The 27,655-nt window shown below is 43.8% G+C and overlaps 21 non-coding genes across 21 annotated transcripts; all 21 read right to left on the bottom strand.

The window, feature by feature from the left end:
* Nucleotides 1–1,553: 1,553 nt before the first annotated feature.
* TRNAC-GCA (transfer RNA cysteine (anticodon GCA)) lies at nucleotides 1,554–1,625 on the bottom strand. The gene has a single exon. It is a non-coding gene; the product is annotated as a tRNA-Cys (tRNA).
* An 820-nt stretch (nucleotides 1,626–2,445) lies between these two features.
* TRNAC-GCA (transfer RNA cysteine (anticodon GCA)) lies at nucleotides 2,446–2,517 on the bottom strand. The gene has a single exon. It is a non-coding gene; the product is annotated as a tRNA-Cys (tRNA).
* Nucleotides 2,518–3,035: 518 nt separating this feature from the next.
* Nucleotides 3,036–3,107, bottom strand: TRNAC-GCA (transfer RNA cysteine (anticodon GCA)). Its single transcript has one exon. It is a non-coding gene; the product is annotated as a tRNA-Cys (tRNA).
* Nucleotides 3,108–3,671: 564 nt separating this feature from the next.
* Nucleotides 3,672–3,743, bottom strand: TRNAC-GCA (transfer RNA cysteine (anticodon GCA)). The gene has a single exon. It is a non-coding gene; the product is annotated as a tRNA-Cys (tRNA).
* A 1,113-nt stretch (nucleotides 3,744–4,856) lies between these two features.
* TRNAC-GCA (transfer RNA cysteine (anticodon GCA)) lies at nucleotides 4,857–4,928 on the bottom strand. Its single transcript has one exon. It is a non-coding gene; the product is annotated as a tRNA-Cys (tRNA).
* A 518-nt stretch (nucleotides 4,929–5,446) lies between these two features.
* TRNAC-GCA (transfer RNA cysteine (anticodon GCA)) lies at nucleotides 5,447–5,518 on the bottom strand. Its single transcript has one exon. It is a non-coding gene; the product is annotated as a tRNA-Cys (tRNA).
* A 2,640-nt stretch (nucleotides 5,519–8,158) lies between these two features.
* TRNAC-GCA (transfer RNA cysteine (anticodon GCA)) lies at nucleotides 8,159–8,230 on the bottom strand. Its single transcript has one exon. It is a non-coding gene; the product is annotated as a tRNA-Cys (tRNA).
* Nucleotides 8,231–9,046: 816 nt separating this feature from the next.
* On the bottom strand, nucleotides 9,047–9,118 carry TRNAC-GCA (transfer RNA cysteine (anticodon GCA)). Its single transcript has one exon. It is a non-coding gene; the product is annotated as a tRNA-Cys (tRNA).
* A 1,071-nt stretch (nucleotides 9,119–10,189) lies between these two features.
* On the bottom strand, nucleotides 10,190–10,261 carry TRNAC-GCA (transfer RNA cysteine (anticodon GCA)). The gene has a single exon. It is a non-coding gene; the product is annotated as a tRNA-Cys (tRNA).
* A 1,663-nt stretch (nucleotides 10,262–11,924) lies between these two features.
* On the bottom strand, nucleotides 11,925–11,996 carry TRNAC-GCA (transfer RNA cysteine (anticodon GCA)). The gene has a single exon. It is a non-coding gene; the product is annotated as a tRNA-Cys (tRNA).
* A 1,071-nt stretch (nucleotides 11,997–13,067) lies between these two features.
* On the bottom strand, nucleotides 13,068–13,139 carry TRNAC-GCA (transfer RNA cysteine (anticodon GCA)). Its single transcript has one exon. It is a non-coding gene; the product is annotated as a tRNA-Cys (tRNA).
* A 1,663-nt stretch (nucleotides 13,140–14,802) lies between these two features.
* TRNAC-GCA (transfer RNA cysteine (anticodon GCA)) lies at nucleotides 14,803–14,874 on the bottom strand. Its single transcript has one exon. It is a non-coding gene; the product is annotated as a tRNA-Cys (tRNA).
* A 1,071-nt stretch (nucleotides 14,875–15,945) lies between these two features.
* Nucleotides 15,946–16,017, bottom strand: TRNAC-GCA (transfer RNA cysteine (anticodon GCA)). The gene has a single exon. It is a non-coding gene; the product is annotated as a tRNA-Cys (tRNA).
* A 1,647-nt stretch (nucleotides 16,018–17,664) lies between these two features.
* TRNAC-GCA (transfer RNA cysteine (anticodon GCA)) lies at nucleotides 17,665–17,736 on the bottom strand. Its single transcript has one exon. It is a non-coding gene; the product is annotated as a tRNA-Cys (tRNA).
* Nucleotides 17,737–19,085: 1,349 nt separating this feature from the next.
* TRNAC-GCA (transfer RNA cysteine (anticodon GCA)) lies at nucleotides 19,086–19,157 on the bottom strand. The gene has a single exon. It is a non-coding gene; the product is annotated as a tRNA-Cys (tRNA).
* Nucleotides 19,158–20,805: 1,648 nt separating this feature from the next.
* TRNAC-GCA (transfer RNA cysteine (anticodon GCA)) lies at nucleotides 20,806–20,877 on the bottom strand. The gene has a single exon. It is a non-coding gene; the product is annotated as a tRNA-Cys (tRNA).
* Nucleotides 20,878–22,185: 1,308 nt separating this feature from the next.
* TRNAC-GCA (transfer RNA cysteine (anticodon GCA)) lies at nucleotides 22,186–22,257 on the bottom strand. The gene has a single exon. It is a non-coding gene; the product is annotated as a tRNA-Cys (tRNA).
* Nucleotides 22,258–23,031: 774 nt separating this feature from the next.
* TRNAC-GCA (transfer RNA cysteine (anticodon GCA)) lies at nucleotides 23,032–23,103 on the bottom strand. The gene has a single exon. It is a non-coding gene; the product is annotated as a tRNA-Cys (tRNA).
* A 1,647-nt stretch (nucleotides 23,104–24,750) lies between these two features.
* TRNAC-GCA (transfer RNA cysteine (anticodon GCA)) lies at nucleotides 24,751–24,822 on the bottom strand. Its single transcript has one exon. It is a non-coding gene; the product is annotated as a tRNA-Cys (tRNA).
* A 1,308-nt stretch (nucleotides 24,823–26,130) lies between these two features.
* TRNAC-GCA (transfer RNA cysteine (anticodon GCA)) lies at nucleotides 26,131–26,202 on the bottom strand. Its single transcript has one exon. It is a non-coding gene; the product is annotated as a tRNA-Cys (tRNA).
* A 774-nt stretch (nucleotides 26,203–26,976) lies between these two features.
* On the bottom strand, nucleotides 26,977–27,048 carry TRNAC-GCA (transfer RNA cysteine (anticodon GCA)). Its single transcript has one exon. It is a non-coding gene; the product is annotated as a tRNA-Cys (tRNA).
* Nucleotides 27,049–27,655: the final 607 nt, after the last annotated feature.

The raw sequence follows: 27,655 nt of genomic DNA, 5'->3' as shown, positions 1-27,655 counted from the left end.
ATGGCATTAGTAAAGCTGGCACTTGAAGGGGGCACCCGGATTTGAACCAGGGAACTCTCGATCTGCAGTTGAATGCTCTTCCACTGAGCTATACCCCCTTGGTTTAGGATTGGGCTCACTGGTTCTTAAAAAGTAATGTTCTGAGGAAAAGAATTTCTCAAAAGTAAGGATGCTTGTTGAAATCCCTACCAATGAAGATTGCCAGTGAGAGAGTGGATGACAAGTTCTGCATGAGAAAAATACTCAAGGGTAACAAGTTGAAGGAGAGCTTTCTTGGAAAGGTAACCATATCGTTGGATGGCATTAGTAAAGCTGGCACTTGAAGGGGGCACGCGGATTTGAACCTGGGACCTCTCGATCTGCAGTCGAATGCTCTTCCACTGAGCTATGCCCCCTTGGCTTATGATTGGGCTCACTGGTTCTTAAAAAGTAATGTTCTGAGGAAACCAATTTCTCAAAAGTAAGGATGCTTGTTGAAATCTCTACCAATGAAGATTGCCAGTGAGAGAGTGGATGACAAGTTCTGCATGAGAAAAATACTCAAGGGTAACAAGTTGAAGGAGAGCTTTCTTGGAAAGGTAACCATATCGTTGGATGGCATTAGTAAAGCTGGCACTTGAAGGGGGCACCCGGATTTGAACCAGGGACCTCTCGATCTGCAGTTGAATGCTCTTCCACTGAGCTATACCCCCTTGGTTTAGGATTGGGCTCACTGGTTCTTAAAAAGTAATGTTCTGAGGAAAAGAATTTCTCAAAAGTAAGGATGCTTGTTGAAATCCCTACCAATGAAGATTGCCAGTGAGAGAGTGGATGACAAGTTCTGCATGAGAAAAATACTCAAGGGTAACAAGTTGAAGGAGAGCTTTCTTGGAAAGGTAACCATATCGTTGGATGGCATTAGTAAAGCTGGCACTTGAAGGGGGCACGCGGATTTGAACCTGGGACCTCTCGATCTGCAGTCGAATGCTCTTCCACTGAGCTATACCACCTTGGTTTAGGATTGGGCTCACTGGTTCTTAAAAAGTAATGTTCTGAGGAAAAGAATTTCTCAAAAGTAAGGATGCTTGTTGAAATCCCTACCAATGAAGATTGCCAGTGAGAGAGTGGATGACAAGTTCTGCATGAGAAAAATACTCAAGGGTAACAAGTTGAAGGAGAGCTTTCTTGGAAAGGTAACCATATCGTTGGATGGCATTAGTAAAACTGGCACTTGAAGGTGGCACCCGTTGGACGGCATTAGTAAATCTGGCACTTGAAGGGGGCACCCGGATTTGAACCAGGGACCTCTCGATCTGCAGTTGAATACTCTTCCACTGAGCTATACCCCCTTGGCTTATGATTGGGCTCACTGGTTCTTAAAAAGTAATGTTCTGAGGAAAAGAATTTCTCAAAAGTAAGGATGCTTGTTGAAATCCATACCAATGAAGATTGCCAGTGAGAGAGTGGATGACAAGTTCTGCATGAGAAAAATACTCAAGGGTAACAAGTTGAAGGAGAGCTTTCTTGGAAAGGTAACCATATCGTAGGATGGCATTAGTAAAGCTGGCACTTGAAGGGGGCACCCGGATTTGAACCAGGGACCTCTCGATCTGCAGTCGAATGCTCTTCCACTGAGCTATACCCCCTTGGCTTATGATTGGGCTCACTGGTTCTTAAAAAGTAATGTTTTGAGGAAAAGAATTTCTCAAAAGTAAGGATGCTTGTTGAAATCCCTACCAATGAAGATTGCCAGTGAGAGAGTGGATGACAAGTTCTGCATGAGAAAAATGCTCAAGGGTAACAAGTTGAAGGAGAGCTTTCTTGGAAAGGTAACCATATAGTTGGATGGCATTAGTAAAGCTGGCACTTGAAGGTGGCACCCAGATTTGAAGCTATGCCCCCTTGGCTTATGATTGGGCTCACTGGTTCTTAAAAAGTAATGTTCTGAGGAAACCAATTTCTCAAAAGTAAGGATGCTTGTTGAAATCCCTACCAATGAAGATTGCCAGTGAGAGAGTGGATGACAAGTTCTGCATGAGAAAAATGCTCAAGGGTAACAAGTTGAAGGAGAGCTTTCTTGGAAAGGTAACCATATCGTTGGATGGCATTAGTAAAACTGGCACTTGAAGGTGGCACCCGTTGGATGGCATTAGTAAATCTGGCACTTGAAGGGGGCACCCGGATTTGAACCAGGGACCTCTCGATCTGCAGTTGAATACTCTTCCACTGAGCTATACCCCCTTGGCTTATGATTGGGCTCACTGGTTCTTAAAAAGTAATGTTCTGAGGAAAAGAATTTCTCAAAAGTAAGGATGCTTGTTGAAATCCCTACCAATGAAGATTGCCAGTGAGAGAGTGGATGACAAGTTCTGCATGAGAAAAATACTCAAGGGTAACAAGTTGAAGGAGAGCTTTCTTGGAAAGGTAACCATATCGTTGGATGGCATTAGTAAAGCTGGCACTTGAAGGGGGCACCCGGATTTGAACCAGGGACCTCTCGATCTGCAGTCGAATGCTCTTCCACTGAGCTATACCCCCTTGGCTTATGATTGGGCTCACTGGTTCTTAAAAAGTAATGTTTTGAGGAAAAGAATTTCTCAAAAGTAAGGATGCTTGTTGAAATCCCTACCAATGAAGATTGCCAGTGAGAGAGTGGATGACAAGTTCTGCATGAGAAAAATGCTCAAGGGTAACAAGTTGAAGGAGAGCTTTCTTGGAAAGGTAACCATATCGTTGGATGGCATTAGTAAAGCTGGCACTTGAAGGTGGCACCCTGATTTGAACCAGAGACCTCTTGATCTGCAGTCGAATGCTCTTCCACTGAGCTATACCCCCTTGGCTTATGACTGGGCTCACTGGTTCTTAAAAAGTAATGTTCTGAGGAAACCAATTTCTCAAAAGTAAGGATGCTTGTTGAAATCCCTACCAATAAAGATTGCCAGTGAGAGAGTGGATGACTCTGCATGAGAAATAGGCTCAAGGGTAACAAGTTGAAGGAGAGCTTTCTTGGAAAGGTAACCATATCGTTGGATGGCATTAGTAAAGCTGGCACTTGAAGGGGGCACCCGGATTTGAACCAGGGACCTCTCGATCTGCAGTCGAATGCTCTTCCACTGAGCTATACCCCCTTGGCTTATGATTGGGCTCACTGGTTCTTAAAAAGTAATGTTCTGAGGAAAAGAATTTCTCAAAAGTAAGGATGCTTGTTGAAATCCCTACCAATGAAGATTGCCAGTGAGAGAGTGGATGACAAGTTCTGCATGAGAAAAATACTCAAGGGTAACAAGTTGAAGGAGAGCTTTCTTGGAAAGGTAACCATATCGTTGGATGGCATTAGTAAAACTGGCACTTGAAGGTGGCACCCGTTGGACGGCATTAGTAAATCTGGCACTTGAAGGGGGCACCCGGATTTGAACCAGGGACCTCTCGATCTGCAGTTGAATACTCTTCCACTGAGCTATACCCCCTTGGCTTATGATTGGGCTCACTGGTTCTTAAAAAGTAATGTTCTGAGGAAAAGAATTTCTCAAAAGTAAGGATGCTTGTTGAAATCCATACCAATGAAGATTGCCAGTGAGAGAGTGGATGACAAGTTCTGCATGAGAAAAATACTCAAGGGTAACAAGTTGAAGGAGAGCTTTCTTGGAAAGGTAACCATATCGTAGGATGGCATTAGTAAAGCTGGCACTTGAAGGGGGCACCCGGATTTGAACCAGGGACCTCTCGATCTGCAGTCGAATGCTCTTCCACTGAGCTATACCCCCTTGGCTTATGATTGGGCTCACTGGTTCTTAAAAAGTAATGTTTTGAGGAAAAGAATTTCTCAAAAGTAAGGATGCTTGTTGAAATCCCTACCAATGAAGATTGCCAGTGAGAGAGTGGATGACAAGTTCTGCATGAGAAAAATGCTCAAGGGTAACAAGTTGAAGGAGAGCTTTCTTGGAAAGGTAACCATATCGTTGGATGGCATTAGTAAAGCTGGCACTTGAAGGTGGCACCCGGATTTGAACCAGAGACCTCTTGATCTGCAGTCGAATGCTCTTCCACTGAGCTATACCCCCTTGGCTTATGACTGGGCTCACTGGTTCTTAAAAAGTAATGTTCTGAGGAAACCAATTTCTCAAAAGTAAGGATGCTTGTTGAAATCCCTACCAATAAAGATTGCCAGTGAGAGAGTGGATGACTCTGCATGAGAAATAGGCTCAAGGGTAACAAGTTGAAGGAGAGCTTTCTTGGAAAGGTAACCATATCGTTGGATGGCATTAGTAAAGCTGGCACTTGAAGGTGGCACCCAGATTTGAAGCTATGCCCCCTTGGCTTATGATTGGGCTCACTGGTTCTTAAAAAGTAATGTTCTGAGGAAACCAATTTCTCAAAAGTAAGGATGCTTGTTGAAATCCCTACCAATGAAGATTGCCAGTGAGAGAGTGGATGACAAGTTCTGCATGAGAAAAATGCTCAAGGGTAACAAGTTGAAGGAGAGCTTTCTTGGAAAGGTAACCATATCGTTGGATGGCATTAGTAAAACTGGCACTTGAAGGTGGCACCCGTTGGATGGCATTAGTAAATCTGGCACTTGAAGGGGGCACCCGGATTTGAACCAGGGACCTCTCGATCTGCAGTTGAATACTCTTCCACTGAGCTATACCCCCTTGGCTTATGATTGGGCTCACTGGTTCTTAAAAAGTAATGTTCTGAGGAAAAGAATTTCTCAAAAGTAAGGATGCTTGTTGAAATCCCTACCAATGAAGATTGCCAGTGAGAGAGTGGATGACAAGTTCTGCATGAGAAAAATACTCAAGGGTAACAAGTTGAAGGAGAGCTTTCTTGGAAAGGTAACCATATCGTTGGATGGCATTAGTAAAGCTGGCACTTGAAGGGGGCACCCGGATTTGAACCAGGGACCTCTCGATCTGCAGTCGAATGCTCTTCCACTGAGCTATACCCCCTTGGCTTATGATTGGGCTCACTGGTTCTTAAAAAGTAATGTTTTGAGGAAAAGAATTTCTCAAAAGTAAGGATGCTTGTTGAAATCCCTACCAATGAAGATTGCCAGTGAGAGAGTGGATGACAAGTTCTGCATGAGAAAAATGCTCAAGGGTAACAAGTTGAAGGAGAGCTTTCTTGGAAAGGTAACCATATCGTTGGATGGCATTAGTAAAGCTGGCACTTGAAGGTGGCACCCTGATTTGAACCAGAGACCTCTTGATCTGCAGTCGAATGCTCTTCCACTGAGCTATACCCCCTTGGCTTATGATTGGGCTCACTGGTTCTTAAAAAGTAATGTTCTGAGGAAACCAATTTCTCAAAAGTAAGGATGCTTGTTGAAATCCCTACCAATAAAGATTGCCAGTGAGAGAGTGGATGACTCTGCATGAGAAATAGGCTCAAGGGTAACAAGTTGAAGGAGAGCTTTCTTGGAAAGGTAACCATATCGTTGGATGGCATTAGTAAAGCTGGCACTTGAAGGGGGCACCCGGATTTGAACCAGGGACCTCTCGATCTGCAGTCGAATGCTCTTCCACTGAGCTATACCCCCTTGGCTTATGATTGGGCTCACTGGTTCTTAAAAAGTAATGTTCTGAGGAAACCAATTTCTCAAAAGTAAGGATGCTTGTTGAAATCCCTACCAATGAAGATTGCCAGTGAGAGAGTGGATGACAAGTTCTGCATGAGAAAAATGCTCAAGGGTAACAAGTTGAAGGAGAGCTTTCTTGGAAAGGTAACCATATCGTTGGATGGCATTAGTAAAGCTGGCACTTGAAGGGGGCACGCGGATTTGAACCTGGGACCTCTCGATCTGCAGTCGAATGCTCTTCCACTGAGCTATACCCCCTTGGCTTATGATTGGGCTCACTGGTTCTTAAAAAGTAATGTTTTGAGGAAAAGAATTTCTCAAAAGTAAGGATGCTTGTTGAAATCCCTACCAATGAAGATTGCCAGTGAGAGAGTGGATGACAAGTTCTGCATGAGAAAAATGCTCAAGGGTAACAAGTTGAAGGAGAGCTTTCTTGGAAAGGTAACCATATCGTTGGATGGCATTAGTAAAGCTGGCACTTGAAGGTGGCACCCGGATTTGAACCAGAGACCTCTTGATCTGCAGTCGAATGCTCTTCCACTGAGCTATACCCCCTTGGCTTATGACTGGGCTCACTGGTTCTTAAAAAGTAATGTTCTGAGGAAACCAATTTCTCAAAAGTAAGGATGCTTGTTGAAATCCCTACCAATAAAGATTGCCAGTGAGAGAGTGGATGACTCTGCATGAGAAATAGGCTCAAGGGTAACAAGTTGAAGGAGAGCTTTCTTGGAAAGGTAACCATATCGTTGGATGGCATTAGTAAAGCTGGCACTTGAAGGTGGCACCCAGATTTGAAGCTATGCCCCCTTGGCTTATGATTGGGCTCACTGGTTCTTAAAAAGTAATGTTCTGAGGAAACCAATTTCTCAAAAGTAAGGATGCTTGTTGAAATCCCTACCAATGAAGATTGCCAGTGAGAGAGTGGATGACAAGTTCTGCATGAGAAAAATGCTCAAGGGTAACAAGTTGAAGGAGAGCTTTCTTGGAAAGGTAACCATATCGTTGGATGGCATTAGTAAAACTGGCACTTGAAGGTGGCACCCGTTGGATGGCATTAGTAAATCTGGCACTTGAAGGGGGCACCCGGATTTGAACCAGGGACCTCTCGATCTGCAGTTGAATACTCTTCCACTGAGCTATACCCCCTTGGCTTATGATTGGGCTCACTGGTTCTTAAAAAGTAATGTTCTGAGGAAAAGAATTTCTCAAAAGTAAGGATGCTTGTTGAAATCCCTACCAATGAAGATTGCCAGTGAGAGAGTGGATGACAAGTTCTGCATGAGAAAAATACTCAAGGGTAACAAGTTGAAGGAGAGCTTTCTTGGAAAGGTAACCATATCGTTGGATGGCATTAGTAAAGCTGGCACTTGAAGGGGGCACCCGGATTTGAACCAGGGACCTCTCGATCTGCAGTTGAATACTCTTCCACTGAGCTATACCCCCTTGGCTTATGATTGGGCTCACTGGTTCTTAAAAAGTAATGTACTGAGGAAAAGAATTTCTCAAAAGTAAGGATGCTTGTTGAAATCCCTACCAATGAAGATTGCCAGTGAGAGAGTGGATGACAAGTTCTGCATGAGAAAAATACTCAAGGGTAACAAGTTGAAGGAGAGCTTTCTTGGAAAGGTAACCATATCGTTGGATGGCATTAGTAAAGCTGGCACTTGAAGGGGGCACCCGGATTTGAACCAGGGACCTCTCGATCTGCAGTTGAATGCTCTTCCACTGAGCTATACCCCCTTGGTTTAGGATTGGGCTCACTGGTTCTTAAAAAGTAATGTTCTGAGGAAAAGAATTTCTCAAAAGTAAGGATGCTTGATGAAATCCCTACCAATGAAGATTGCCAGTGAGAGAGTGGATGACAAGTTCTGCATGAGAAAAATACTCAAGGGTAACAAGTTGAAGGAGAGCTTTCTTGGAAAGGTAACCATATCGTTGGATGGCATTAGTAAAGCTGGCACTTGAAGGGGGCACGCGGATTTGAACCTGGGACCTCTCGATCTGCAGTCGAATGCTCTTCCACTGAGCTATACCACCTTGGTTTAGGATTGGGCTCACTGGTTCTTAAAAAGTAATGTTCTGAGGAAAAGAATTTCTCAAAAGTAAGGATGCTTGTTGAAATCCCTACCAATGAAGATTGCCAGTGAGAGAGTGGATGACAAGTTCTGCATGAGAAAAATACTCAAGGGTAACAAGTTGAAGGAGAGCTTTCTTGGAAAGGTAACCATATCGTTGGATGGCATTAGTAAAACTGGCACTTGAAGGTGGCACCCGTTGGACGGCATTAGTAAATCTGGCACTTGAAGGGGGCACCCGGATTTGAACCAGGGACCTCTCGATCTGCAGTTGAATACTCTTCCACTGAGCTATACCCCCTTGGCTTATGATTGGGCTCACTGGTTCTTAAAAAGTAATGTTCTGAGGAAAAGAATTTCTCAAAAGTAAGGATGCTTGTTGAAATCCATACCAATGAAGATTGCCAGTGAGAGAGTGGATGACAAGTTCTGCATGAGAAAAATACTCAAGGGTAACAAGTTGAAGGAGAGCTTTCTTGGAAAGGTAACCATATCGTAGGATGGCATTAGTAAAGCTGGCACTTGAAGGGGGCACCCGGATTTGAACCAGGGACCTCTCGATCTGCAGTCGAATGCTCTTCCACTGAGCTATACCCCCTTGGCTTATGACTGGGCTCACTGGTTCTTAAAAAGTAATGTTCTGAGGAAACCAATTTCTCAAAAGTAAGGATGCTTGTTGAAATCCCTACCAATGAAGATTGCCAGTGAGAGAGTGGATGACTCTGCATGAGAAATAGGCTCAAGGGTAACAAGTTGAAGGAGAGCTTTCTTGGAAAGGTAACCATATCGTTGGATGGCATTAGTAAAGCTGGCACTTGAAGGTGGCACCCAGATTTGAAGCTATGCCCCCTTGGCTTATGATTGGGCTCACTGGTTCTTAAAAAGTAATGTTCTGAGGAAACCAATTTCTCAAAAGTAAGGATGCTTGTTGAAATCCCTACCAATGAAGATTGCCAGTGAGAGAGTGGATGACAAGTTCTGCATGAGAAAAATGCTCAAGGGTAACAAGTTGAAGGAGAGCTTTCTTGGAAAGGTAACCATATCGTTGGATGGCATTAGTAAAACTGGCACTTGAAGGTGGCACCCGTTGGATGGCATTAGTAAATCTGGCACTTGAAGGGGGCACCCGGATTTGAACCAGGGACCTCTCGATCTGCAGTTGAATACTCTTCCACTGAGCTATACCCCCTTGGCTTATGATTGGGCTCACTGGTTCTTAAAAAGTAATGTTCTGAGGAAAAGAATTTCTCAAAAGTAAGGATGCTTGTTGAAATCCCTACCAATGAAGATTGCCAGTGAGAGAGTGGATGACAAGTTCTGCATGAGAAAAATACTCAAGGGTAACAAGTTGAAGGAGAGCTTTCTTGGAAAGGTAACCATATCGTTGGATGGCATTAGTAAAGCTGGCACTTGAAGGGGGCACCCGGATTTGAACCAGGGACCTCTCGATCTGCAGTCGAATGCTCTTCCACTGAGCTATACCCCCTTGGCTTATGATTGGGCTCACTGGTTCTTAAAAAGTAATGTTTTGAGGAAAAGAATTTCTCAAAAGTAAGGATGCTTGTTGAAATCCCTACCAATGAAGATTGCCAGTGAGAGAGTGGATGACAAGTTCTGCATGAGAAAAATGCTCAAGGGTAACAAGTTGAAGGAGAGCTTTCTTGGAAAGGTAACCATATCGTTGGATGGCATTAGTAAAGCTGGCACTTGAAGGTGGCACCCGGATTTGAACCAGAGACCTCTTGATCTGCAGTCGAATGCTCTTCCACTGAGCTATACCCCCTTGGCTTATGACTGGGCTCACTGGTTCTTAAAAAGTAATGTTCTGAGGAAACCAATTTCTCAAAAGTAAGGATGCTTGTTGAAATCCCTACCAATAAAGATTGCCAGTGAGAGAGTGGATGACTCTGCATGAGAAATAGGCTCAAGGGTAACAAGTTGAAGGAGAGCTTTCTTGGAAAGGTAACCATATCGTTGGATGGCATTAGTAAAGCTGGCACTTGAAGGTGGCACCCAGATTTGAAGCTATGCCCCCTTGGCTTATGATTGGGCTCACTGGTTCTTAAAAAGTAATGTTCTGAGGAAACCAATTTCTCAAAAGTAAGGATGCTTGTTGAAATCCCTACCAATGAAGATTGCCAGTGAGAGAGTGGATGACAAGTTCTGCATGAGAAAAATGCTCAAGGGTAACAAGTTGAAGGAGAGCTTTCTTGGAAAGGTAACCATATCGTTGGATGGCATTAGTAAAGCTGGCACTTGAAGGGGGCACGCGGATTTGAACCAGGGACCTCTCGATCTGCAGTCGAATGCTCTTCCACTGAGCTATACCCCCTTGGTTTAGGATTGGGCTCACTGGTTCTTAAAAAGTAATGTTCTGAGGAAAAGAATTTCTCAAAAGTAAGGATGCTTGTTGAAATCCCTACCAATGAAGATTGCCAGTGAGAGAGTGGATGACAAGTTCTGCATGAGAAAAATACTCAAGGGTAACAAGTTGAAGGAGAGCTTTCTTGGAAAGGTAACCATATCGTTGGATGGCATTAGTAAAGCTGGCACTTGAAGGGGGCACCCGGATTTGAACCAGGGACCTCTCGATCTGCAGTCGAATGCTCTTCCACTGAGCTATACCCCCTTGGCTTATGAGTGGGCTCACTGGTTCTTAAAAAGTAATGTTTTGAGGAAAAGAATTTCTCAAAAGTAAGGATGCTTGTTGAAATCCCTACCAATGAAGATTGCCAGTGAGAGAGTGGATGACAAGTTCTGCATGAGAAAAATGCTCAAGGGTAACAAGTTGAAGGAGAGCTTTCTTGGAAAGGTAACCATATCGTTGGATGGCATTAGTAAAGCTGGCACTTGAAGGTGGCACCCGGATTCTGAACCAGAGACCTCTTGATCTGCAGTCGAATGCTCTTCCACTGAGCTATACCCCCTTGGCTTATGACTGGGCTCACTGGTTCTTAAAAAGTAATGTTCTGAGGAAACCAATTTCTCAAAAGTAAGGATGCTTGTTGAAATCCCTACCAATGAAGATTGCCAGTGAGAGAGTGGATGACAAGTTCTGCATGAGAAAAATGCTCAAGGGTAACAAGTTGAAGGAGAGCTTTCTTGGAAAGGTAACCATATCGTTGGATGGCATTAGTAAAGCTGGCACTTGAAGGGGGCACGCGGATTTGAACCTGGGACCTCTCGATCTGCAGTCGAATGCTCTTCCACTGAGCTATACCCCCTTGGTTTAGGAATGGGCTCACTGGTTCTTAAAAAGTAATGTTCTGAGGAAACCAATTTCTCAAAAGTAAGGATGCTTGTTGAAATCCCTACCAATAAAGATTGCCAGTGAGAGAGTGGATGACTCTGCATGAGAAATAGGCTCAAGGGTAACAAGTTGAAGAAGAGCTTTCTTGGAAAGGTAACCATATCGTTGGATGGCATTAGTAAAGCTGGCACTTGAAGGTGGCACCCAGATTTGAAGCTATGCCCCCTTGGCTTATGATTGGGCTCACTGGTTCTTAAAAAGTAATGTTCTGAGGAAACCAATTTCTCAAAAGTAAGGATGCTTGTTGAAATCCCTACCAATGAAGATTGCCAGTGAGAGAGTGGATGACTCTGCATGAGAAATAGGCTCAAGGGTAACAAGTTGAAGGAGAGCTTTCTTGGAAAGGTAACCATATCGTTGGATGGCATTAGTAAAGCTGGCATTTGAAGGTGGCACCCAGATTTGAAGCTATGCCCCCTTGGCTTATGATTGGGCTCACTGGTTCTTAAAAAGTAATGTTCTGAGGAAACCAATTTCTCAAAAGTAAGGATGCTTGTTGAAATCCCTACCAATGAAGATTGCCAGTGAGAGAGTGGATGACAAGTTCTGCATGAGAAAAATGCTCAAGGGTAACAAGTTGAAGGAGAGCTTTCTTGGAAAGGTAACCATATCGTTGGATGGCATTAGTAAAACTGGCACTTGAAGGTGGCACCCGTTGGATGGCATTAGTAAATCTGGCACTTGAAGGGGGCACCCGGATTTGAACCAGGGACCTCTCGATCTGCAGTTGAATACTCTTCCACTGAGCTATACCCCCTTGGCTTATGATTGGGCTCACTGGTTCTTAAAAAGTAATGTTCTGAGGAAAAGAATTTCTCAAAAGTAAGGATGCTTGTTGAAATCCCTACCAATGAAGATTGCCAGTGAGAGAGTGGATGACAAGTTCTGCATGAGAAAAATACTCAAGGGTAACAAGTTGAAGGAGAGCTTTCTTGGAAAGGTAACCATATCGTTGGATGGCATTAGTAAAGCTGGCACTTGAAGGGGGCACCCGGATTTGAACCAGGGACCTCTCGATCTGCAGTCGAATGCTCTTCCACTGAGCTATACCCCCTTGGCTTATGATTGGGCTCACTGGTTCTTAAAAAGTAATGTTTTGAGGAAAAGAATTTCTCAAAAGTAAGGATGCTTGTTGAAATCCCTACCAATGAAGATTGCCAGTGAGAGAGTGGATGACAAGTTCTGCATGAGAAAAATGCTCAAGGGTAACAAGTTGAAGGAGAGCTTTCTTGGAAAGGTAACCATATCGTTGGATGGCATTAGTAAAGCTGGCACTTGAAGGTGGCACCCGGATTTGAACCAGAGACCTCTTGATCTGCAGTCGAATGCTCTTCCACTGAGCTATACCCCCTTGGCTTATGACTGGGCTCACTGGTTCTTAAAAAGTAATGTTCTGAGGAAACCAATTTCTCAAAAGTAAGGATGCTTGTTGAAATCCCTACCAATAAAGATTGCCAGTGAGAGAGTGGATGACTCTGCATGAGAAATAGGCTCAAGGGTAACAAGTTGAAGGAGAGCTTTCTTGGAAAGGTAACCATATCGTTGGATGGCATTAGTAAAGCTGGCACTTGAAGGTGGCACCCAGATTTGAAGCTATGCCCCCTTGGCTTATGATTGGGCTCACTGGTTCTTAAAAAGTAATGTTCTGAGGAAACCAATTTCTCAAAAGTAAGGATGCTTGTTGAAATCCCTACCAATGAAGATTGCCAGTGAGAGAGTGGATGACAAGTTCTGCATGAGAAAAATGCTCAAGGGTAACAAGTTGAAGGAGAGCTTTCTTGGAAAGGTAACCATATCGTTGGATGGCATTAGTAAAGCTGGCACTTGAAGGGGGCACGCGGATTTGAACCAGGGACCTCTCGATCTGCAGTCGAATGCTCTTCCACTGAGCTATACCCCCTTGGTTTAGGATTGGGCTCACTGGTTCTTAAAAAGTAATGTTCTGAGGAAAAGAATTTCTCAAAAGTAAGGATGCTTGTTGAAATCCCTACCAATGAAGATTGCCAGTGAGAGAGTGGATGACAAGTTCTGCATGAGAAAAATACTCAAGGGTAACAAGTTGAAGGAGAGCTTTCTTGGAAAGGTAACCATATCGTTGGATGGCATTAGTAAAGCTGGCACTTGAAGGGGGCACCCGGATTTGAACCAGGGACCTCTCGATCTGCAGTCGAATGCTCTTCCACTGAGCTATACCCCCTTGGCTTATGAGTGGGCTCACTGGTTCTTAAAAAGTAATGTTTTGAGGAAAAGAATTTCTCAAAAGTAAGGATGCTTGTTGAAATCCCTACCAATGAAGATTGCCAGTGAGAGAGTGGATGACAAGTTCTGCATGAGAAAAATGCTCAAGGGTAACAAGTTGAAGGAGAGCTTTCTTGGAAAGGTAACCATATCGTTGGATGGCATTAGTAAAGCTGGCACTTGAAGGTGGCACCCGGATTCTGAACCAGAGACCTCTTGATCTGCAGTCGAATGCTCTTCCACTGAGCTATACCCCCTTGGCTTATGACTGGGCTCACTGGTTCTTAAAAAGTAATGTTCTGAGGAAACCAATTTCTCAAAAGTAAGGATGCTTGTTGAAATCCCTACCAATGAAGATTGCCAGTGAGAGAGTGGATGACAAGTTCTGCATGAGAAAAATGCTCAAGGGTAACAAGTTGAAGGAGAGCTTTCTTGGAAAGGTAACCATATCGTTGGATGGCATTAGTAAAGCTGGCACTTGAAGGGGGCACGCGGATTTGAACCTGGGACCTCTCGATCTGCAGTCGAATGCTCTTCCACTGAGCTATACCCCCTTGGTTTAGGAATGGGCTCACTGGTTCTTAAAAAGTAATGTTCTGAGGAAACCAATTTCTCAAAAGTAAGGATGCTTGTTGAAATCCCTACCAATAAAGATTGCCAGTGAGAGAGTGGATGACTCTGCATGAGAAATAGGCTCAAGGGTAACAAGTTGAAGAAGAGCTTTCTTGGAAAGGTAACCATATCGTTGAATGTCATTAGTAAAGCTGGCACTTGAAGGTGGCACCCAGATTTGAAGCTATGCCCCCTTGGCTTATGATTGGGCTCACTGGTTCTTAAAAAGTAATGTTCTGAGGAAACCAATTTCTCAAAAGTAAGGATGCTTGTTGAAATCCCTACCAATGAAGATTGCCAGTGAGAGAGTGGATGACTCTGCATGAGAAATAGGCTCAAGGGTAACAAGTTGAAGGAGAGCTTTCTTGGAAAGGTAACCATATCGTTGGATGGCATTAGTAAAGCTGGCATTTGAAGGTGGCACCCAGATTTGAAGCTATGCCCCCTTGGCTTATGATTGGGCTCACTGGTTCTTAAAAAGTAATGTTCTGAGGAAACCAATTTCTCAAAAGTAAGGATGCTTGTTGAAATCCCTACCAATGAAGATTGCCAGTGAGAGAGTGGATGACAAGTTCTGCATGAGAAAAATGCTCAAGGGTAACAAGTTGAAGGAGAGCTTTCTTGGAAAGGTAACCATATCGTTGGATGGCATTAGTAAAACTGGCACTTGAAGGTGGCACCCGTTGGATGGCATTAGTAAATCTGGCACTTGAAGGGGGCACCCGGATTTGAACCAGGGACCTCTCGATCTGCAGTTGAATACTCTTCCACTGAGCTATACCCCCTTGGCTTATGATTGGGCTCACTGGTTCTTAAAAAGTAATGTTCTGAGGAAAAGAATTTCTCAAAAGTAAGGATGCTTGTTGAAATCCCTACCAATGAAGATTGCCAGTGAGAGAGTGGATGACAAGTTCTGCATGAGAAAAATACTCAAGGGTAACAAGTTGAAGGAGAGCTTTCTTGGAAAGGTAACCATATCGTTGGATGGCATTAGTAAAGCTGGCACTTGAAGGGGGCACCCGGATTTGAACCAGGGACCTCTCGATCTGCAGTCGAATGCTCTTCCACTGAGCTATACCCCCTTGGCTTATGATTGGGCTCACTGGTTCTTAAAAAGTAATGTTTTGAGGAAAAGAATTTCTCAAAAGTAAGGATGCTTGTTGAAATCCCTACCAATGAAGATTGCCAGTGAGAGAGTGGATGACAAGTTCTGCATGAGAAAAATGCTCAAGGGTAACAAGTTGAAGGAGAGCTTTCTTGGAAAGGTAACCATATCGTTGGATGGCATTAGTAAAGCTGGCACTTGAAGGTGGCACCCGGATTTGAACCAGAGACCTCTTGATCTGCAGTCGAATGCTCTTCCACTGAGCTATACCCCCTTGGCTTATGACTGGGCTCACTGGTTCTTAAAAAGTAATGTTCTGAGGAAACCAATTTCTCAAAAGTAAGGATGCTTGTTGAAATCCCTACCAATAAAGATTGCCAGTGAGAGAGTGGATGACTCTGCATGAGAAATAGGCTCAAGGGTAACAAGTTGAAGGAGAGCTTTCTTGGAAAGGTAACCATATCGTTGGATGGCATTAGTAAAGCTGGCACTTGAAGGTGGCACCCAGATTTGAAGCTATGCCCCCTTGGCTTATGATTGGGCTCACTGGTTCTTAAAAAGTAATGTTCTGAGGAAACCAATTTCTCAAAAGTAAGGATGCTTGTTGAAATCCCTACCAATGAAGATTGCCAGTGAGAGAGTGGATGACAAGTTCTGCATGAGAAAAATGCTCAAGGGTAACAAGTTGAAGGAGAGCTTTCTTGGAAAGGTAACCATATCGTTGGATGGCATTAGTAAAGCTGGCACTTGAAGGGGGCACGCGGATTTGAACCAGGGACCTCTCGATCTGCAGTCGAATGCTCTTCCACTGAGCTATACCCCCTTGGTTTAGGATTGGGCTCACTGGTTCTTAAAAAGTAATGTTCTGAGGAAAAGAATTTCTCAAAAGTAAGGATGCTTGTTGAAATCCCTACCAATGAAGATTGCCAGTGAGAGAGTGGATGACAAGTTCTGCATGAGAAAAATACTCAAGGGTAACAAGTTGAAGGAGAGCTTTCTTGGAAAGGTAACCATATCGTTGGATGGCATTAGTAAAGCTGGCACTTGAAGGGGGCACCCGGATTTGAACCAGGGACCTCTCGATCTGCAGTCGAATGCTCTTCCACTGAGCTATACCCCCTTGGCTTATGAGTGGGCTCACTGGTTCTTAAAAAGTAATGTTTTGAGGAAAAGAATTTCTCAAAAGTAAGGATGCTTGTTGAAATCCCTACCAATGAAGATTGCCAGTGAGAGAGTGGATGACAAGTTCTGCATGAGAAAAATGCTCAAGGGTAACAAGTTGAAGGAGAGCTTTCTTGGAAAGGTAACCATATCGTTGGATGGCATTAGTAAAGCTGGCACTTGAAGGTGGCACCCGGATTCTGAACCAGAGACCTCTTGATCTGCAGTCGAATGCTCTTCCACTGAGCTATACCCCCTTGGCTTATGACTGGGCTCACTGGTTCTTAAAAAGTAATGTTCTGAGGAAACCAATTTCTCAAAAGTAAGGATGCTTGTTGAAATCCCTACCAATGAAGATTGCCAGTGAGAGAGTGGATGACAAGTTCTGCATGAGAAAAATGCTCAAGGGTAACAAGTTGAAGGAGAGCTTTCTTGGAAAGGTAACCATATCGTTGGATGGCATTAGTAAAGCTGGCACTTGAAGGGGGCACGCGGATTTGAACCTGGGACCTCTCGATCTGCAGTCGAATGCTCTTCCACTGAGCTATACCCCCTTGGTTTAGGAATGGGCTCACTGGTTCTTAAAAAGTAATGTTCTGAGGAAACCAATTTCTCAAAAGTAAGGATGCTTGTTGAAATCCCTACCAATAAAGATTGCCAGTGAGAGAGTGGATGACTCTGCATGAGAAATAGGCTCAAGGGTAACAAGTTGAAGAAGAGCTTTCTTGGAAAGGTAACCATATCGTTGAATAGCATGAGTAAAGCTGGCACTTGAAGGGGGCACCCAGATTTGAAGCTATGCCCTCTTGGCTTATGATTGGGCTCACTGGTTCTTAAAAAGTAATGTTCTGAGGAAACTAATTTCTCAAAAGTAAGGATGCTTGTTGAAATCCCTACCAATGAAGATTGCCAGTGAGAGAGTGGATGACAAGTTCTGCATGAGAAAAATGCTCAAGGGTAACAAGTTGAAGGAGAGCTTTCTTGGAAAGGTAACCATATCGTTGGATAGCATTAGTAAAGCTGGCACTTGAAGGGGGCACCCGAATTTGAACCAGGGACCTCGCGATCTGCAGTCGAATGCTCTTCCACTGAGCTATGATTGGGCTCACTGGTTCTTAAAAAGTAATGTTCTGAGGAAACCAATTTCTCAAAAGTAAGGATGCTTGTTGAAATCCCTACCAATAAAGATTGCCAGTGAGAGAGTGGATGACTCTGCATGAGAAAAAGGCTCAAGGGTAACAAGTTGAAGAAGAGCTTTCTTGGAAAGGTAACCATATCGTTGAATAGCATGAGTAAAGCTGGCACTTGAAGGGGGCACGCGGATTTGAACCAGGGACCTCTCGATCTGCAGTCGAATGCTCTTCCACTGAGCTATACCCCCTTGGTTTAGGATTGGGCTCACTGGTTCTTAAAAAGTAATGTTCTGAGGAAAAGAATTTCTCAAAAGTAAGGATGCTTGTTGAAATCCCTACCAATGAAGATTGCCAGTGAGAGAGTGGATGACAAGTTCTGCATGAGAAAAATACTCAAGGGTAACAAGTTGAAGGAGAGCTTTCTTGGAAAGGTAACCATATCGTTGGATGGCATTAGTAAAGCTGGCACTTGAAGGGGGCACCCGGATTTGAACCAGGGACCTCTCGATCTGCAGTCGAATGCTCTTCCACTGAGCTATACCCCCTTGGCTTATGAGTGGGCTCACTGGTTCTTAAAAAGTAATGTTTTGAGGAAAAGAATTTCTCAAAAGTAAGGATGCTTGTTGAAATCCCTACCAATGAAGATTGCCAGTGAGAGAGTGGATGACAAGTTCTGCATGAGAAAAATGCTCAAGGGTAACAAGTTGAAGGAGAGCTTTCTTGGAAAGGTAACCATATCGTTGGATGGCATTAGTAAAGCTGGCACTTGAAGGGGGCACGCGGATTTGAACCTGGGACCTCTCGATCTGCAGTCGAATGCTCTTCCACTGAGCTATACCCCCTTGGTTTAGGAATGGGCTCACTGGTTCTTAAAAAGTAATGTTCTGAGGAAACCAATTTCTCAAAAGTAAGGATGCTTGTTGAAATCCCTACCAATAAAGATTGCCAGTGAGAGAGTGGATGACTCTGCATGAGAAATAGGCTCAAGGGTAACAAGTTGAAGAAGAGCTTTCTTGGAAAGGTAACCATATCGTTGAATAGCATGAGTAAAGCTGGCACTTGAAGGGGGCACCCAGATTTGAAGCTATGCCCTCTTGGCTTATGATTGGGCTCACTGGTTCTTAAAAAGTAATGTTCTGAGGAAACTAATTTCTCAAAAGTAAGGATGCTTGTTGAAATCCCTACCAATGAAGATTGCCAGTGAGAGAGTGGATGACAAGTTCTGCATGAGAAAAATGCTCAAGGGTAACAAGTTGAAGGAGAGCTTTCTTGGAAAGGTAACCATATCGTTGGATAGCATTAGTAAAGCTGGCACTTGAAGGGGGCACCCGAATTTGAACCAGGGACCTCGCGATCTGCAGTCGAATGCTCTTCCACTGAGCTATGATTGGGCTCACTGGTTCTTAAAAAGTAATGTTCTGAGGAAACCAATTTCTCAAAAGTAAGGATGCTTGTTGAAATCCCTACCAATAAAGATTGCCAGTGAGAGAGTGGATGACTCTGCATGAGAAAAAGGCTCAAGGGTAACAAGTTGAAGAAGAGCTTTCTTGGAAAGGTAACCATATCGTTGAATAGCATGAGTAAAGCTGGCACTTGAAGGGGGCACGCGGATTTGAACCAGGGACCTCTCGATCTGCAGTCGAATGCTCTTCCACTGAGCTATACCCCCTTGGTTTAGGATTGGGCTCACTGGTTCTTAAAAAGTAATGTTCTGAGGAAAAGAATTTCTCAAAAGTAAGGATGCTTGTTGAAATCCCTACCAATGAAGATTGCCAGTGAGAGAGTGGATGACAAGTTCTGCATGAGAAAAATACTCAAGGGTAACAAGTTGAAGGAGAGCTTTCTTGGAAAGGTAACCATATCGTTGGATGGCATTAGTAAAGCTGGCACTTGAAGGGGGCACCCGGATTTGAACCAGGGACCTCTCGATCTGCAGTCGAATGCTCTTCCACTGAGCTATACCCCCTTGGCTTATGAGTGGGCTCACTGGTTCTTAAAAAGTAATGTTTTGAGGAAAAGAATTTCTCAAAAGTAAGGATGCTTGTTGAAATCCCTACCAATGAAGATTGCCAGTGAGAGAGTGGATGACAAGTTCTGCATGAGAAAAATGCTCAAGGGTAACAAGTTGAAGGAGAGCTTTCTTGGAAAGGTAACCATATCGTTGGATGGCATTAGTAAAGCTGGCACTTGAAGGTGGCACCCGGATTCTGAACCAGAGACCTCTTGATCTGCAGTCGAATGCTCTTCCACTGAGCTATACCCCCTTGGCTTATGACTGGGCTCACTGGTTCTTAAAAAGTAATGTTCTGAGGAAACCAATTTCTCAAAAGTAAGGATGCTTGTTGAAATCCCTACCAATGAAGATTGCCAGTGAGAGAGTGGATGACTCTGCATGAGAAATAGGCTCAAGGGTAACAAGTTGAAGAAGAGCTTTCTTGGAAAGGTAACCATATCGTTGAATAGCATGAGTAAAGCTGGCACTTGAAGGGGGCACCCAGATTTGAAGCTATGCCCTCTTGGCTTATGATTGGGCTCACTGGTTCTTAAAAAGTAATGTTCTGAGGAAACTAATTTCTCAAAAGTAAGGATGCTTGTTGAAATCCCTACCAATGAAGATTGCCAGTGAGAGAGTGGATGACAAGTTCTGCATGAGAAAAATGCTCAAGGGTAACAAGTTGAAGGAGAGCTTTCTTGGAAAGGTAACCATATCGTTGGATAGCATTAGTAAAGCTGGCACTTGAAGGGGGCACCCGAATTTGAACCAGGGACCTCGCGATCTGCAGTCGAATGCTCTTCCACTGAGCTATGATTGGGCTCACTGGTTCTTAAAAAGTAATGTTCTGAGGAAACCAATTTCTCAAAAGTAAGGATGCTTGTTGAAATCCCTACCAATAAAGATTGCCAGTGAGAGAGTGGATGACTCTGCATGAGAAAAAGGCTCAAGGGTAACAAGTTGAAGAAGAGCTTTCTTGGAAAGGTAACCATATCGTTGAATAGCATGAGTAAAGCTGGCACTTGAAGGGGGCACCCAGATTTGAAACTATGCCCCCTTGGCTTATGATTGGGCTCACTGGTTCTTAAAAAGTAATGTTCTGAGGAAACCAATTTCTCAAAAGTAAGGATGCTTGTTGAAATCCCTACCAATGAAGATTGCCAGTGAGAGAGTGGATGACAAGTTCTGCATGAGAAAAATGCTCAAGGGTAACAAGTTGAAGGAGAGCTTTCTTGGAAAGGTAACCATATCGTTGGATGGCATTAGTAAAGCTGGCACTTGAACGGGGCACGCGGATTTGAACCAGGGACCTCTCGATCTGCAGTCGAATGCTCTTCCACTGAGCTATACCCCCTTGGTTTAGGATTGGGCTCACTGGTTCTTAAAAAGTAATGTTCTGAGGAAAAGAATTTCTCAAAAGTAAGGATGCTTGTTGAAATCCCTACCAATGAAGATTGCCAGTGAGAGAGTGGATGACAAGTTCTGCATGAGAAAAATACTCAAGGGTAACAAGTTGAAGGAGAGCTTTCTTGGAAAGGTAACCATATCGTTGGATGGCATTAGTAAAGCTGGCACTTGAAGGTGGCACCCGTTGGATGGCATTAGTAAATCTGGCACTTGAAGGGGGCACCCGGATTTGAACCAGGGACCTCTCGATCTGCAGTCGAATGCTCTTCCACTGAGCTATACCCCCTTAGCTTATGATTGGGCTCACTGGTTCTAAAAAAGTAATGTTCTGAGGAAACCAATTTCTCAAAAGTAAGGATGCTTGTTGAAATCCCTACCAATAAAGATTGCCAGTGAGAGAGTGGATGACTCTGCATGAGAAATAGGCTCAAGGGTAACAAGTTGAAGAAGAGCTTTCTTGGAAAGGTAACCATATCGTTGAATAGCATGAGTAAAGCTGGCACTTGAAGGGGGCACCCAGATTTGAAGCTATGCCCTCTTGGCTTATGATTGGGCTCACTGGTTCTTAAAAAGTAATGTTCTGAGGAAACTAATTTCTCAAAAGTAAGGATGCTTGTTGAAATCCCTACCAATGAAGATTGCCAGTGAGAGAGTGGATGACAAGTTCTGCATGAGAAAAATGCTCAAGGGTAACAAGTTGAAGGAGAGCTTTCTTGGAAAGGTAACCATATCGTTGGATAGCATTAGTAAAGCTGGCACTTGAAGGGGGCACCCGAATTTGAACCAGGGACCTCGCGATCTGCAGTCGAATGCTCTTCCACTGAGCTATGATTGGGCTCACTGGTTCTTAAAAAGTAATGTTCTGAGGAAACCAATTTCTCAAAAGTAAGGATGCTTGTTGAAATCCCTACCAATAAAGATTGCCAGTGAGAGAGTGGATGACTCTGCATGAGAAAAAGGCTCAAGGGTAACAAGTTGAAGAAGAGCTTTCTTGGAAAGGTAACCATATCGTTGAATAGCATGAGTAAAGCTGGCACTTGAAGGGGGCACCCAGATTTGAAGCTATGCCCCCTTGGCTTATGATTGGGCTCACTGGTTCTTAAAAAGTAATGTTCTGAGGAAACCAATTTCTCAAAAGTAAGGATGCTTGTTGAAATCCCTACCAATGAAGATTGCCAGTGAGAGAGTGGATGACAAGTTCTGCATGAGAAAAATGCTCAAGGGTAACAAGTTGAAGGAGAGCTTTCTTGGAAAGGTAACCATATCGTTGGATGGCATTAGTAAAGCTGGCACTTGAACGGGGCACGCGGATTTGAACCAGGGACCTCTCGATCTGCAGTCGAATGCTCTTCCACTGAGCTATACCCCCTTGGTTTAGGATTGGGCTCACTGGTTCTTAAAAAGTAATGTTCTGAGGAAAAGAATTTCTCAAAAGTAAGGATGCTTGTTGAAATCCCTACCAATGAAGATTGCCAGTGAGAGAGTGGATGACAAGTTCTGCATGAGAAAAATACTCAAGGGTAACAAGTTGAAGGAGAGCTTTCTTGGAAAGGTAACCATATCGTTGGATGGCATTAGTAAAGCTGGCACTTGAAGGGGGCACCCGGATTTGAACCAGGGACCTCTCGATCTGCAGTCGAATGCTCTTCCACTGAGCTATACCCCCTTGGCTTATGAGTGGGCTCACTGGTTCTTAAAAAGTAATGTTCTGAGGAAACCAATTTCTCAAAAGTAAGGATGCTTGTTGAAATCCCTACCAATAAAGATTGCCAGTGAGAGAGTGGATGACTCTGCATGAGAAATAGGCTCAAGGGTAACAAGTTGAAGGAGAGCTTTCTTGGAAAGGTAACCATATCGTTGGATGGCATTAGTAAAGCTGGCACTTGAAGGTGGCACCCAGATTTGAAGCTATGCCCCCTTGGCTTATGATTGGGCTCACTGGTTCTTAAAAAGTAATGTTCTGAGGAAACCAATTTCTCAAAAGTAAGGATGCTTGTTGAAATCCCTACCAATGAAGATTGCCAGTGAGAGAGTGGATGACAAGTTCTGCATGAGAAAAATGCTCAAGGGTAACAAGTTGAAGGAGAGCTTTCTTGGAAAGGTAACCATATCGTTGGATGGCATTAGTAAAGCTGGCACTTGAAGGGGGCACGCGGATTTGAATCAGGGACCTCTCGATCTGCAGTCGAATGCTCTTCCACTGAGCTATACCCCCTTGGTTTAGGATTGGGCTCACTGGTTCTTAAAAAGTAATGTTCTGAGGAAAAGAATTTCTCAAAAGTAAGGATGCTTGTTGAAATCCCTACCAATGAAGATTGCCAGTGAGAGAGTGGATGACAAGTTCTGCATGAGAAAAATACTCAAGGGTAACAAGTTGAAGGAGAGCTTTCTTGGAAAGGTAACCATATCGTTGGATGGCATTAGTAAAGCTGGCACTTGAAGGGGGCACCCGGATTTGAACCAGGGACCTCTCGATCTGCAGTCGAATGCTCTTCCACTGAGCTATACCCCCTTGGCTTATGAGTGGGCTCACTGGTTCTTAAAAAGTAATGTTCTGAGGAAACCAATTTCTCAAAAGTAAGGATGCTTGTTGAAATCCCTACCAATGAAGATTGCCAGTGAGAGAGTGGATGACAAGTTCTGCATGAGAAAAATGCTCAAGGGTAACAAGTTGAAGGAGAGCTTTCTTGGAAAGGTAACCATATCGTTGGATGGCATTAGTAAAGCTGGCACTTGAAGGGGGCACGCGGATTTGAACCTGGGACCTCTCGATCTGCAGTCGAATGCTCTTCCACTGAGCTATACCCCCTTGGTTTAGGAATGGGCTCACTGGTTCTTAAAAAGTAATGTTCTGAGGAAACCAATTTCTCAAAAGTAAGGATGCTTGTTGAAATCCCTACCAATAAAGATTGCCAGTGAGAGAGTGGATGACTCTGCATGAGAAATAGGCTCAAGGGTAACAAGTTGAAGAAGAGCTTTCTTGGAAAGGTAACCATATCGTTGAATAGCATGAGTAAAGCTGGCACTTGAAGGGGGCACCCAGATTTGAAGCTATGCCCTCTTGGCTTATGATTGGGCTCACTGGTTCTTAAAAAGTAATGTTCTGAGGAAACTAATTTCTCAAAAGTAAGGATGCTTGTTGAAATCCCTACCAATGAAGATTGCCAGTGAGAGAGTGGATGACAAGTTCTGCATGAGAAAAATGCTCAAGGGTAACAAGTTGAAGGAGAGCTTTCTTGGAAAGGTAACCATATCGTTGGATAGCATTAGTAAAGCTGGCACTTGAAGGGGGCACCCGAATTTGAACCAGGGACCTCGCGATCTGCAGTCGAATGCTCTTCCACTGAGCTATGATTGGGCTCACTGGTTCTTAAAAAGTAATGTTCTGAGGAAACCAATTTCTCAAAAGTAAGGATGCTTGTTGAAATCCCTACCAATAAAGATTGCCAGTGAGAGAGTGGATGACTCTGCATGAGAAAAAGGCTCAAGGGTAACAAGTTGAAGAAGAGCTTTCTTGGAAAGGTAACCATATCGTTGAATAGCATGAGTAAAGCTGGCACTTGAAGGGGGCACCCAGATTTGAAACTATGCCCCCTTGGCTTATGATTGGGCTCACTGGTTCTTAAAAAGTAATGTTCTGAGGAAACCAATTTCTCAAAAGTAAGGATGCTTGTTGAAATCCCTACCAATGAAGATTGCCAGTGAGAGAGTGGATGACAAGTTCTGCATGAGAAAAATGCTCAAGGGTAACAAGTTGAAGGAGAGCTTTCTTGGAAAGGTAACCATATCGTTGGATGGCATTAGTAAAGCTGGCACTTGAACGGGGCACGCGGATTTGAACCAGGGACCTCTCGATCTGCAGTCGAATGCTCTTCCACTGAGCTATACCCCCTTGGTTTAGGATTGGGCTCACTGGTTCTTAAAAAGTAATGTTCTGAGGAAAAGAATTTCTCAAAAGTAAGGATGCTTGTTGAAATCCCTACCAATGAAGATTGCCAGTGAGAGAGTGGATGACAAGTTCTGCATGAGAAAAATACTCAAGGGTAACAAGTTGAAGGAGAGCTTTCTTGGAAAGGTAACCATATCGTTGGATGGCATTAGTAAAGCTGGCACTTGAAGGTGGCACCCGTTGGATGGCATTAGTAAATCTGGCACTTGAAGGGGGCACCCGGATTTGAACCAGGGACCTCTCGATCTGCAGTCGAATGCTCTTCCACTGAGCTATACCCCCTTAGCTTATGATTGGGCTCACTGGTTCTAAAAAAGTAATGTTCTGAGGAAACCAATTTCTCAAAAGTAAGGATGCTTGTTGAAATCCCTACCAATAAAGATTGCCAGTGAGAGAGTGGATGACTCTGCATGAGAAATAGGCTCAAGGGTAACAAGTTGAAGAAGAGCTTTCTTGGAAAGGTAACCATATCGTTGAATAGCATGAGTAAAGCTGGCACTTGAAGGGGGCACCCAGATTTGAAGCTATGCCCTCTTGGCTTATGATTGGGCTCACTGGTTCTTAAAAAGTAATGTTCTGAGGAAACTAATTTCTCAAAAGTAAGGATGCTTGTTGAAATCCCTACCAATGAAGATTGCCAGTGAGAGAGTGGATGACAAGTTCTGCATGAGAAAAATGCTCAAGGGTAACAAGTTGAAGGAGAGCTTTCTTGGAAAGGTAACCATATCGTTGGATAGCATTAGTAAAGCTGGCACTTGAAGGGGGCACCCGAATTTGAACCAGGGACCTCGCGATCTGCAGTCGAATGCTCTTCCACTGAGCTATGATTGGGCTCACTGGTTCTTAAAAAGTAATGTTCTGAGGAAACCAATTTCTCAAAAGTAAGGATGCTTGTTGAAATCCCTACCAATAAAGATTGCCAGTGAGAGAGTGGATGACTCTGCATGAGAAAAAGGCTCAAGGGTAACAAGTTGAAGAAGAGCTTTCTTGGAAAGGTAACCATATCGTTGAATAGCATGAGTAAAGCTGGCACTTGAAGGGGGCACCCAGATTTGAAGCTATGCCCCCTTGGCTTATGATTGGGCTCACTGGTTCTTAAAAAGTAATGTTCTGAGGAAACCAATTTCTCAAAAGTAAGGATGCTTGTTGAAATCCCTACCAATGAAGATTGCCAGTGAGAGAGTGGATGACAAGTTCTGCATGAGAAAAATGCTCAAGGGTAACAAGTTGAAGGAGAGCTTTCTTGGAAAGGTAACCATATCGTTGGATGGCATTAGTAAAGCTGGCACTTGAACGGGGCACGCGGATTTGAACCAGGGACCTCTCGATCTGCAGTCGAATGCTCTTCCACTGAGCTATACCCCCTTGGTTTAGGATTGGGCTCACTGGTTCTTAAAAAGTAATGTTCTGAGGAAAAGAATTTCTCAAAAGTATGGATGCTTGTTGAAATCCCTACCAATGAAGATTGCCAGTGAGAGAGTGGATGACAAGTTCTGCATGAGAAAAATACTCAAGGGTAACAAGTTGAAGGAGAGCTTTCTTGGAAAGGTAACCATATCGTTGGATGGCATTAGTAAAGCTGGCACTTGAAGGGGGCACCCGGATTTGAACCAGGGACCTCTCGATCTGCAGTCGAATGCTCTTCCACTGAGCTATACCCCCTTGGCTTATGAGTGGGCTCACTGGTTCTTAAAAAGTAATGTTCTGAGGAAACCAATTTCTCAAAAGTAAGGATGCTTGTTGAAATCCCTACCAATAAAGATTGCCAGTGAGAGAGTGGATGACTCTGCATGAGAAATAGGCTCAAGGGTAACAAGTTGAAGGAGAGCTTTCTTGGAAAGGTAACCATATCGTTGGATGGCATTAGTAAAGCTGGCACTTGAAGGTGGCACCCAGATTTGAAGCTATGCCCCCTTGGCTTATGATTGGGCTCACTGGTTCTTAAAAAGTAATGTTCTGAGGAAACCAATTTCTCAAAAGTAAGGATGCTTGTTGAAATCCCTACCAATGAAGATTGCCAGTGAGAGAGTGGATGACAAGTTCTGCATGAGAAAAATGCTCAAGGGTAACAAGTTGAAGGAGAGCTTTCTTGGAAAGGTAACCATATCGTTGGATGGCATTAGTAAAGCTGGCACTTGAAGGGGGCACGCGGATTTGAATCAGGGACCTCTCGATCTGCAGTCGAATGCTCTTCCACTGAGCTATACCCCCTTGGTTTAGGATTGGGCTCACTGGTTCTTAAAAAGTAATGTTCTGAGGAAAAGAATTTCTCAAAAGTAAGGATGCTTGTTGAAATCCCTACCAATGAAGATTGCCAGTGAGAGAGTGGATGACAAGTTCTGCATGAGAAAAATACTCAAGGGTAACAAGTTGAAGGAGAGCTTTCTTGGAAAGGTAACCATATCGTTGGATGGCATTAGTAAAGCTGGCACTTGAAGGGGGCACCCGGATTTGAACCAGGGACCTCTCGATCTGCAGTCGAATGCTCTTCCACTGAGCTATACCCCCTTGGCTTATGAGTGGGCTCACTGGTTCTTAAAAAGTAATGTTTTGAGGAAAAGAATTTCTCAAAAGTAAGGATGCTTGTTGAAATCCCTACCAATGAAGATTGCCAGTGAGAGAGTGGATGACAAGTTCTGCATGAGAAAAATGCTCAAGGGTAACAAGTTGAAGGAGAGCTTTCTTGGAAAGGTAACCATATCGTTGGATAGCATTAGTAAAGCTGGCACTTGAAGGGGGCACCCGAATTTGAACCAGGGACCTCGCGATCTGCAGTCGAATGCTCTTCCACTGAGCTATGATTGGGCTCACTGGTTCTTAAAAAGTAATGTTCTGAGGAAACCAATTTCTCAAAAGTAAGGATGCTTGTTGAAATCCCTACCAATAAAGATTGCCAGTGAGAGAGTGGATGACTCTGCATGAGAAAAAGGCTCAAGGGTAACAAGTTGAAGAAGAGCTTTCTTGGAAAGGTAACCATATCGTTGAATAGCATGAGTAAAGCTGGCACTTGAAGGGGGCACCCAGATTTGAAACTATGCCCCCTTGGCTTATGATTGGGCTCACTGGTTCTTAAAAAGTAATGTTCTGAGGAAACCAATTTCTCAAAAGTAAGGAT

Source organism: Eleutherodactylus coqui, chromosome 13 (genome assembly GCF_035609145.1).
Source record: "Eleutherodactylus coqui strain aEleCoq1 chromosome 13, aEleCoq1.hap1, whole genome shotgun sequence".
In the NCBI taxonomy this organism is placed as follows: domain Eukaryota; kingdom Metazoa; phylum Chordata; class Amphibia; order Anura; family Eleutherodactylidae; genus Eleutherodactylus; species Eleutherodactylus coqui.
The sequence above is the reverse complement of the archived record's forward strand: the minus strand, read 5'-3'. Positions and strand labels throughout refer to the sequence as shown.